General features: G+C 43.5%; 1 long non-coding RNA gene across 1 annotated transcript in view; it reads right to left on the bottom strand.

The window, feature by feature from the left end:
* Positions 1–7,386: 7,386 nt before the first annotated feature.
* The window catches only part of LOC307093332, a 105,702-nt gene continuing 102,207 nt past the window's right edge, over positions 7,387–10,881 (bottom strand). The window contains exon 3 of the long non-coding RNA XR_013812952.1: positions 7,387–7,651. This is a non-coding gene — a long non-coding RNA (uncharacterized lncRNA). The remainder of the gene's footprint in view (positions 7,652–10,881) is intronic.

Raw genomic sequence — 10,881 nt, 5'->3', positions numbered from 1 at the left:
AAATCTGGGCATATAATGTATTTAGTGTTGTGTCTTTTGACCAGTCATTGCATGGCTTTGAGTGAACTGATGGAATGAACATTTTTTTTCCCTTAAATCTCAAACAATCATGTCTCTGCTAAAACGACTATGACGATAATATCATAGAGTCTTGTGGTGGTGTCATTCATGGTAGAATTTAGAAAGCATGGTATCCAGTGTTAACGTATGAACCTTCCAGGTAAGATAATTGAGTGTTTCAGGTGCCCTGTCTTACAGGAGCCTAGAATTCTTTTTCTTTTCTAAAAAAATATATTTTTACTTATTTCAGAGAGGAAGGGAGAGGGATAGAGAGATAGAAACATCAATGATGAGAAAAGAATCATTGATTGCTGCCTCCTACACGCCCCCTACTGGGGATCGAGCCAACAACCTGGGCATGTGCCCTTCAACAGAATCAAACCCGGGACCCTTCAGTCCACAGGCCGACACTCTACTCACTGAGCCAAACCAGCTAGGGCTAGAATTCTTATTTTTACTTTCTCCCAACCATAACAAATAGGTGACTGTTTTTGGCTTTTTAAATTTTATTTAGATCTCTTAATTTTTTGTAAAGTTTAAATATTGTCTTTAAATCTAGGATTCTAATATTCCAGTTTCAAAGTACCTATACTACTATCCTTAAAACCATCTTTTTCTCCATTGTTTTCTTAATGTTTGTTCTGAATTATTATTAATCTAGCACCTCACAAATGCATTTGGCATCTACCCTGACATTCTCATGAAGATTTAATTTTTAAAGTTTGTAAACATATTCTTCCTCCAAAATAACAGCACACCCATATGTGTTTACTGAGCCAGTTACATTTCTAAAAGGAATATGTAATTTTGCGGCCACTTCCTTGGTAAATTTCTGGTAATCACCATGAGATGAAAGATGGTAGAGGAGGTGGGAGAAGGTTGGCAAATAGTTGGGAAGAAAAATCAAAGGTTATCACATAATATTTGAAAGGATTAATCCTCAAGATTCAAAACCTTCACATTCTATTTGTCCTTGGGCTCCCTCGTAAAATCTGTCTTCTTAAACAGAAGCAAGTCCACAATGCTCATGAATAACTAGCATTCTTAGGCTGGAGAGCAGCCAATTACCCTGGGACCAAATTCCTGTTTACTTTGTAGTGAATGTGGGAGACAAGCTGCCTGCCAGTAGCTGTTGAGGCAGTAAAAACACAGCCAGGGGCCCTCACAGGGAGGAAATCACAGAGCAAGTTGATGTGTGAAACTTCAAGGACAGAGACCAAGCACTGTGCAATGAAGCTCAAACGGTGGCCTTGTCTGGAGGGAGAACCTGGGCTCAGGAGACCCCTTAAGAGTTTGGGAGGACAGCTGCCAAATGAATTGCACACCACTGTTCCCTTGTTGGCTCTTCCTTATAATCAATAGCCTTCAAAGTCTTCTTCCAGAAAGGTTATTGATTGACTATGTGTCAGAAACACAAGTTTGTTTGATTCTCCTGTTCTCCCTGATGTATCTGGTACAGAGAGAAATAAAATCAAAAGGACAGTATTTGGTGTCAAATTCTGAGTATCTCAGATACAATTTAGAAACCAGCATAGCTTATTATATACTAGTGGCCCAGTGCACAAAATTCGTGCACGGGGTGAGGGGGAGGGGTGTGACTCAGCCCAGCCTGCACCCTCTCCAATCTGGGACCCCTTGGGGGATGTCTGACTGCCCTAAACCGGCAGTCGGACATCCCTCTCGCAATCTGGGACTGCTGGCTCCTAACCGCTCACATGCCTGCCTGCCTGATCGCCCCTAACCACTCTGCCTCTTGGCCGTCTCGCCCCCAACTGCCCTCCCCTCCTGGCCTGATCGCCCCTAACCATCTCTGCCTCGGCCCCGCCACCATGGCTTTGTCTGGAAAGACGTCTTGAAGGTCTCCCGGTTTAATTAGCATATTACCCTTTTATTAGTATAGATCAGTATGGACCCATTTTATACTTTGGGTTGTAACCCCAAACTTATTTTTCTTGTGGCCTAAATTCTTTTTATAGTTAAATTTATTTTCTTTAACATGCCATCCTGGGAAACTCACAATTCCCCAGGCTGCCATGTGTGGACAAAATGGGCCACATGCTAACCTGACAAGCTCAGGAGAGGCCTGCATGACAGTCTTGCAAACTCAGAGACCTAAAGTAACCACAAAGGATGGTCTGAAATTAAACTTTAACTAAAAGCAGTTATGGTGGGTAGTTACCTCCTAGGCCCGGATCTTCACTGACAAGGTCAACCTTTACCTTAACTGAGCCTATCTGTCTTTTTGCATCTATGATAACATATCCTTTGAAATGTCTGGGTAACTTGTAACTTCCCTTTTTCTGGACCCCTTGGGGCACAACCTAGTGTGCTGGGCGCCAGGACAGATACCACAGATTCCTTCGTTATCATGTTAATTGTTCCTGCACCTACCTAAGTATGTGTCTACCATTTTCCTTTTTAGCCAATCCCCGGGGTTTCCCCACTTTGCTTTCTCCCGCCTCTCTAGCCTATCACCAATGGATTTCATGTAACCTTCGTCCCTTCCCTTTGATTGCAATGTATAAATACAGATGTAACCCGCCATTCTCCAGAGCATTATCTCAATTCATTGAGGTTCTGCTTTCTGGCATATGTCGACAGTTTGGCTCAGATAAGCTCACAAAAATTCTTTACAGGTTTCAATGTTTTTTTACGTTAACCCGTGGAGGCCTTTTCTATTAGTCCAGAGACTTGGAAGAAACTCCTTGTATGTCCTTGATACTTTCTCCACTCAGGTACATATTATATAATAGGAAGCCACTGCTTAGACATTCCATTCAAAGGAATCACATGTAAATGTCCTGAGCCCTTGACACTAGGGGTTTTAGTTGTTAGGTCCTGACACTAAGGATTTTAGTTGTTAGGCCCTGTAAGAGTTCAGGTGGTCCCCAGGGGGGTGGCTGAGAAAAGGTTTGCTGGCTTCCTTGGCAGGCTGCAACATAATCAGGACACCACCACTGAGTGTATGCGTGTACTAACCTTTTATTCCTCCATCTATTATTAGTCTACTTCAAACATAAATTTAAGATTTGATGCCATTCCAATGACCCTGAAACTTACCTCCTTGCTTCAAAAGACAGCACAGAAAGTATCTTGAAAGTTACAAATTGTTGGGTTGGCTGTATTTGTAAAGTGCGTCAGCCAGTAACAAAGGTAAAAATGTGTTTAAATTGTTGTATCCATCAAAATGTGTTGACTGCCTTCTCGCAGTCCCTCAGTTACTCCATGCTTTCCTCTAGCTCAGAGTTCCCACACGTGCTGTTTCCTTTGCCTGGGATATTCTTCCTGACATTCATCTGGTTCACACCCACTCCTCTTCCAGATCTAAATTCAGGCATCACTTCCTCAGAGGAATCTTCCCAAACCCTCCAGGGGAAGTCAGACCTGCTCATAGCACCCTGTACTTCTTAAAAGAGTTGTAGTTAAATAAATAGTCAAGTAATTTGTTATTAAGAGCTAGCCTGTAAGTTCTATTAGAGCAGGAACCATTTCTGTAAAATGCTGCCTATTTTAGAACTGTTTCCCCATTTCTTTCAACTACCCTGGAGTTAAATGACAATACGCACACAAACGGTAACCATTATTGAACACTAGCTTTGTGCCAGGCACCGCCTTAAACATGCTATGTGTATTATTTCGTGTAACCCTCCAACACCCTTAAAAATAGATGCTATTAAACCATTAAACAGAGAAGGAGCCTAAGGCATAGAGATGGTAAGTGTCTTGACGGAGCCAGGATTCCAGGCACTGACTCCAGAGCCTGTACTGGGAATAAATGTGTGAGGGAGGGGACAAAGCTGAGTCTCACTGGGAAGACAAAGCTGATACTTAGCAGACAAGGCAGCACAGGCTAAGTTGGAAAGAACGAGCGCAGCCATTCTATGTGACCACAGAGAAAGGGCAGGTCCCTAAGGCAGGCTTCCCGGAGGGCCTGGGATTTCAGCTGGACTGCGTGAGATACGGAGGAAAGAAAAGGAGGCCTCACAGGCAGAGCAGGCAGCCCAAGAAAAGCCCTTCAACTCCTTCACCTTCAGATGACTTTTAAAAACAAAGAACTATTGGGAAAATTACAAAATGTATTTTTTTTTAGAATTGATACTTTTAAGACTCTTTTCCCAGCAGCCCAAAAGAAGCACAGTTACCAATTTCTTATAAAGCTCTTCTGATCCAAAAAGGGACCATCACAAAGAATGCTGGGACACAGGGATGTAAGCCAAGGTGAATTGGGGCAAGAGGCAGGCTGCATCGGAGAGCATCAGAACGCGATGCCTACCACGGGCCGCTGCAGAGAGAGGGGAAGCGAGCCACAGAAACCTGGCAGAGCAGCATTTGTCCCGCAGAGCCAGGCCGGAAATCTATGTTCCAGAACTGACACTGAGCTGGAACTCAGCATTCTCTGGATAAAGCCCAGAATAAAGGGAAGGATGCAGGATTCAGCTGACAAAATGTTCAAAGCCAGAACCCAAGGAAGTCACTTACAAAAATGGGTCAGGAAACGGACTAGTAGCGAAGCATAGTCCGTGGACGGAAAGGCTTATAGAAAATGAGAAAGTGTAAGGACGGACCAAAAGGTGCTTGGATTCTGGCTGATTTATTTATTTTCTTACTTCACTTAGAAATAGTAGAAAGCTCAAAATTATCATGGTCCTTTACGGGCTCGCACCCAAATAACCCGAGCTGGATTTCTCTGCACGTAAGCCACCTTGATTCTGATAGTCATTCCTTTGCAAATGATACAATGTTCCTACCTTGGAAAAGAAAACATTATTACTTATTATTGCATGGTTTTGTTTTCTTTATTATCTTGAGTTTCACGGTTTCATATTGTTAAGTTTCAATAAACAGTTCTGTTTTGATATTCTGTTAAAAACACTTCCAGACATTGATATGAATACAGTGATGTAGGTATATGGTTTTACAAAATTGCAATTATACACTATATGCTGTTTTTAAAATCCCCCCGTTTCACTCAGCAGTATGTTTGGACTTCTCTCTATAACAATAAATATAGTTCTTCATCATTTATCACCATTTTTTAAAATGGGGAAACAAGTCCAGAGGAGTAAAACAACTAGTCAAAGCTCCAAAGGAAATGAGTTTAAAAAAAAACATTCATTAAACATCAATTTTTATGTAACACAACACAAAAGAACCTGAAGCTAATGTGGACCTTGATCATTAGGTACTTACTATATAGAAAATAAACAGAAAGCCCCACAGAAATTACAAAGCCTAGAAAACTATATAGTCCTAAAAAATAATCTTTTTTAAAAATCTTTATTGTTCAGATTATCACAGGTGTTCCTCTCCCCCCCCCCTCATAGCTCCCCTCCACCTGATTCCCCACCCCACCCCATGCCCTTACCCCCCCCACCACCACTGTCTTCATCCATAGGTGTAAGATTTTTGTCCAATCTCTTCCCACACCCCTCAGACCCCCTTCCCCCTGATAATTGTCCGTCCCCTCCCTTTCTATGTCCCTGATTCTATTATATTCACCAGTCCATTCTGTTCTTCAGATTTTTTGTTCACTTGATTTTTAGATTCACTTGTTGGTAGGTATGTATTTGATGTCTTTTTGTTGTTAATAATTTTTACCTTTACCTTTTTTTTCTTCTTCCTCTTCTTAAAGAATACCCTTCAGCATTTCATGTAATTCTGGTTTGGTGGTGATGAACTCCTTTAGCTTTTTCTTGTCTGTGAAGCTCTTCGTCTGACCTTCAATTCTGAATGATAGCTTTGCTGGGTAGAGTAATCTTGGTTGTAGGTTCTTGCTGTTCATCACTTTGAATATTTCTTGCCACTCCCATCTGGCCTGCATAGTTTCTGTTGAGAAATCAGCTGACAGTCGTATGGGTACTCCCTTGTAGGTAACTAACTGTTTTTCTCTTGCTGCTTGTAAGATTCTCTCTTTGTCTTTTGCCCTTGGCATTTTAATTATGATGTGTCTTGGTTTGGTCCTCTTTGGATTCCTCTTGTTTGGTGTTCTGTGTGCTTCCTGAACTTGTAAGTCTATTTCTTTCACCAGGTGGGGGAAGTTTTCTGTCATTATTTCTTCAAATAGGTTTTCAGTATCTTGCTCTCTCTCTTCTTCTGGCACCCCAAAAATTCGGATGTTGGTACGCTTGAAGCCATCCCAGAGGCTCCTTACGCTATCTTCACACTTTTGGATTCTTCTTTCTTTCTGCCTCTCTGGTTGGGTGTTTTTTGGTTCCTCATATTCCAGATCTTTGGTTTGACTCTTTGGGTACGGTGATCTACAGTTGAGTTTCTGTATATTCTTTATTTCAGACAGTGTATGCATAATTTCTGACTGGTCCTTTTCCATTTTTTTTTTTTTTTTTTTTTGGTATTCTCATTAAGGTCCTTGAAGGTCTCTTCAAGTTTCTCAGTGGTTTTTAGAAGATTCTTGAGTAACCTTATAAATGTGGTTCTGAACACTGTGTCGTCCATTAGTTTACTTTCCTCCATCTCTTATATTCGTGACATACTTCGGTGTCTCCACATTTTGGCTGCTTCCCTGTGTTGATGGAGTGGCTTTGTGTAGTCAGTGACCTATAGGGGCCGGTAGCTCAGCTTCCCCAATCACCCTAGGTGGTCGCTCTTGGTACACCCCTTTGTGGGCTGAGTGGAAAGTCTTGGTGTAGTTAAAAGCCTTGATTGCTGTTGGTACACTGGGAGGAATTGACCTCCAGGCCAATTGGCTGTGAGGACCTGCTGTGTCTATAATGGAAGCACTGCTGCGCTGGAGACACGCTTGTGGTACAGGGCTTGTTTGAGTGGGGCTTTGGTGCTCACTGAGTCCGCCTCCCGAGTGTGTCACTTATGGATGTGAGGAGTTGAAATCTGGTGCCTCACACTGGCCACTAGGTGCATTGGCTTCTGGATCTCCAATGGGGTGCAGTTCAGCTGCTGTATGAGGCTACCCTGCAGGAGCTACAGCTAGAACCGAGGCCCTCTCCTCCCTGCTTGGAGCTTGGAGGCCTTGGAGCTGTCTGTACCGGGTTGCAAGTTTACTAGTTTAAACTGCAATAGAGAAGGCCATTCATATGCAAAAGCCGCTGCTAGGAGCTTGGGTGTGTTTGTAGATTGTGTGGGGCAGAGTCTCAGGGCATCACTAGGCTAGGGCGTGTCAAACAGCAATGGCTGGCAATGAGCCGCCTCCAACCGCGTCCCTGCAACCGAGTCCCCGCCGTCTCGCGTGCCCGGCGCAGCCAACAATGCTACCTCCACGCAGCTCTGCTAGTATCCACCCTCACTCCGACCCAATGGCAGACAGCCCAGTCTCTCCCCAGAAACTGGATTTCAGAGAGACTGGGGGCTTGTCTCTCTCCAGATTGAAGAAAGCCCGCCTCTAGCTGGGCTGTGCTGCCAGCTCGCAACGGCGCGCGTGCTCCCCTGTACCTCAGTTTTTCAGCGTTTGTGTCCTGATTGCGCCCGTCTCTTTCGGTCTAGTTGTAGAGGTTCCACTCATCCAGCTTTCCTGTGGTTCTGGGTGATAGATGCTCTGTCTTTTAGTTGTAGTTTTGGAAATTGTTGTGGAAGGCAGCAGCCCAGATATTTATCTATGCCGCCATCTTGGATCTCTCTCCTAAAAAATAATCTTAAAGTCATTTATAGTCTACAGAGCAGTTCTACAGAAGCCATTTGATTTTTCAAACCAACCCAATGAATTGGCCAAATCAGCGATTTGATTAATAATTAACGTTGATAAATATCTCCCTTGCTACTGTATCATTCCCATCTACATAAAAAAGTCTGCCTCACTCCTCTGCTCTCTAACCACAGCGAACCTTATTAACTAATGATTCAGAAATTGCTGAATCTATTTCCTCATTCAAATATTGATTCATCAACCTATTCCAATATGTATTCCAACATTATTACTCCACTGACTTCCACTTTGTATCATTCAACTACTTTCCTGCCACATTTATTTTATCTATAGCTGAGCATGCTGAGTGTCGCAGGAAAATTTGTCAAGCAGAATATTTTTTGGGCTGCATCACGTGATATGATGTGACTCAGGGTACAACTTGCTGTCAGTGAGAAGCAAGTGGCCCAGGACAATGACGGGCGGGGGATGACAGACATGGTTCCTGGAGCATGCAGGACCCTTGCCTGGTGAGCACGTAGAGGGAAGGGCTGGGGCAGGAAACAACTCTATCCAGACTGGGTCACATTTACCTGACACCAGCAGGAGAGGATGTCTTGTCCCCTGGTCAGATCCACTTTTAAATGTCCTTGATCTTACACTAGACCTTAACCAGCTCTGCCCAAAGATTTCCCCCTATTGGGCTACTGTTAATGCTATTTATTTTTTAAATTTTGTTTTCTGTGTGTGTGTGTGTGTGTGTGTGGTGTGTGTGTGTTTTATTGATTTCAGGGAGAGGAAAAGAGAGGGAGAGAGAGATAGAAACATCAACGATGAGAGAGAATCATTCAGTGCTCGACTACCTCCTGCATGCCCCCTACGGGGCATTGAGCCCAAAACTGGGCATGTGCCCTGACCGGGAATCCAACTGGTGACCTCTTGGTTCATGGGTTGATGCTCAAAAACACGGGCTGGGGTGACACTATTTAGAGAAAAGATTCTAAACTAGCAATGAGTATATAGGTAACCGATCAAAATATCAAATGATTAATAACTGAACTCCAGGTGAATAGGGTTTGGAAAAACAGCAACAACAGAAAAATAGTGCACTCACTGACCCCCTCTCTCCTCATTCCTTTCCACATCTCTGTTCCTCTTGCTTTATGAATAAGACTCAAGTCCTCTCTTTTTTGGAGCTTCCCTACCACTTCTCTACCTCCAGCCTCTATTCCTGACTACTCCCCTACATTATGGCCTATGTAAATTTAGGCAAATTTTTTGACATCTTGGAACTTCAGTTTTCTCATCCATAAGGTGGGGATAATACTATAATGTCTCAAGGAATTTGTGCTGCAGAGTGATTACCATCATGCTCAGCTGAAGGGCGTGGGTCACAAGCTTTCCCCCCTGCCAGTGCTTCTTCCTTGGAGACTGACCCGAGTCCTGACTTACAGTTGGAGATTCCAGCTGAAAGCATAAGGGCCCACACCCTGAGCATGAGCCACACATTTGCATTGAAGAAGGAGGGACGCAATCCACGAACAACAGAGAATGCACATTCTAAATGGGGTACTGCAGATGATGAGGTGGATTCGGCCCTTGAGACACTGCATTTCACAGGCTGAGATTACAGTCACAAGTGTGTACCAAGTTTCATGCTAAAACCTCATTCATGAACCCACTGTCTGCCATAATGATGGAGGGCTAGATTCGTTCCAAGTAGAGGAGTGAGCTATAGCCAACTTTTGATGAATGAAGGACAGCTGATCATATCTGGAGCTCCTCTGGGGGTCCTGCAAGGCCACATTTCTGTCACAGGAACCATTTTAATGTCAGCTTTCCTGCTCTGAGGCTGAGCCTGGGAAGGAGCCATAAATTACTTTCAATCATGCGCATGCTGTAAGCCAGCTGGAGGAGACGGGATGTCAATCTGTCTCTTTTCTGGGAACAGGGGGAGGCCAGATAGAACCCAATGCATCCCAAGTAGCTCTCCCAATCATCATCTTTTGCTCGTCTTCTCATCGCTAATCAACCTGTCTTCTCCTTATCCTCCAGTTTCCAGCTGAGGCCCAGGCTTGGATGCAATGGGGACAGCAAGGCTGTAATTATAATGAAGGGCTTAGCTTCTCCTTAGTCCCTAACTTTCTAACTCATTCAATCAATCAGCATTTCATAAGCATTTACTGTCTCTACATGTATCCTGAAAGCATTAAATCCAAGCCCATTCTAGGAAACTTTGTTTTGTCGGAATCATTTCCAACCATGACTGTGTCTAAATTTCCTGAGGAATGTGGGGGAGGGGGCGGGAAAATGCATATGCCTGGACCCATCTCTCCAAAGATCCCAACTCGGTGTTTCTGGTGAGGTTCTCAGCATCTTTACCCAGGTGTGTGGCACGGTTCCCTCCTTTCATTACCAATTGCCTTTCGTGAATGTTCTCTGGTCACAAGCATGGTCTATTTGCATTAATCAATCAGCTAATTGGATAAGCTAAATCAGGACCTCTCTTCTCCCACAAGAATGATCCCTTCACTGGCAAACACGCACAAGCCCTGGGCCAGGTGTTCAATGTATATGACATAACGATGACCAGTCCTGGCCCTGTCTGGACTGTTTTAACAATGATCTTCTGGAGACAATCATTTCTGCATGGAATACATGAAGGCGATTTTCAGGCCAAGGTAAGGTGGTGCTTCCAGGAAGATTTCCAAAGTCAGGCAGTTTAGCTGCCACTTAATCTGACTCAAGGTCAAGCTTGCATATACCAGGATGTCATGACACAGGGCACTGAGGGTATCTCTTTCCTATCCTCTTTAGAAGTAGCAGCCTGGAATCTGGCCTCTTGTTTAAGCATAGGAACCTGAATCCTAGGAGAGAACATGACCTTAGGAGACCCCCGGAGAATCTAAAAAACAGAATAGCATCTCCCACATAATCAGGAGTTGGCAGAGAGCACTGGCTAAGTTTAGAAAGATGATTATTCATGCCTGACTTGAATGTTCTGCCTAATTTTCATTATAGAGTTGACATATTTTAAGTCTAAGGTTACCATGCCCAAATATATTTTTTAAATAATCTGGAGTTGGCCTTATTATATGGTCTAAAACATGCAATTCTTATTATCCAAGTCTGGAATGAACTACTGAGAGGAAAAATCTATGTGATCTTGAGCCCAAGAGGTCTAAGTTTTTGATTTAAGCCTTCCATGAACACAAACTTTGAAGGTG

Source organism: Cnephaeus nilssonii (genome assembly GCF_951640355.1).
Source record: "Cnephaeus nilssonii genome assembly, chromosome: 21".
Classification (NCBI taxonomy): Eukaryota; Metazoa; Chordata; class Mammalia; order Chiroptera; family Vespertilionidae; genus Cnephaeus; species Cnephaeus nilssonii.
The sequence above is the reverse complement of the archived record's forward strand: the minus strand, read 5'-3'. Positions and strand labels throughout refer to the sequence as shown.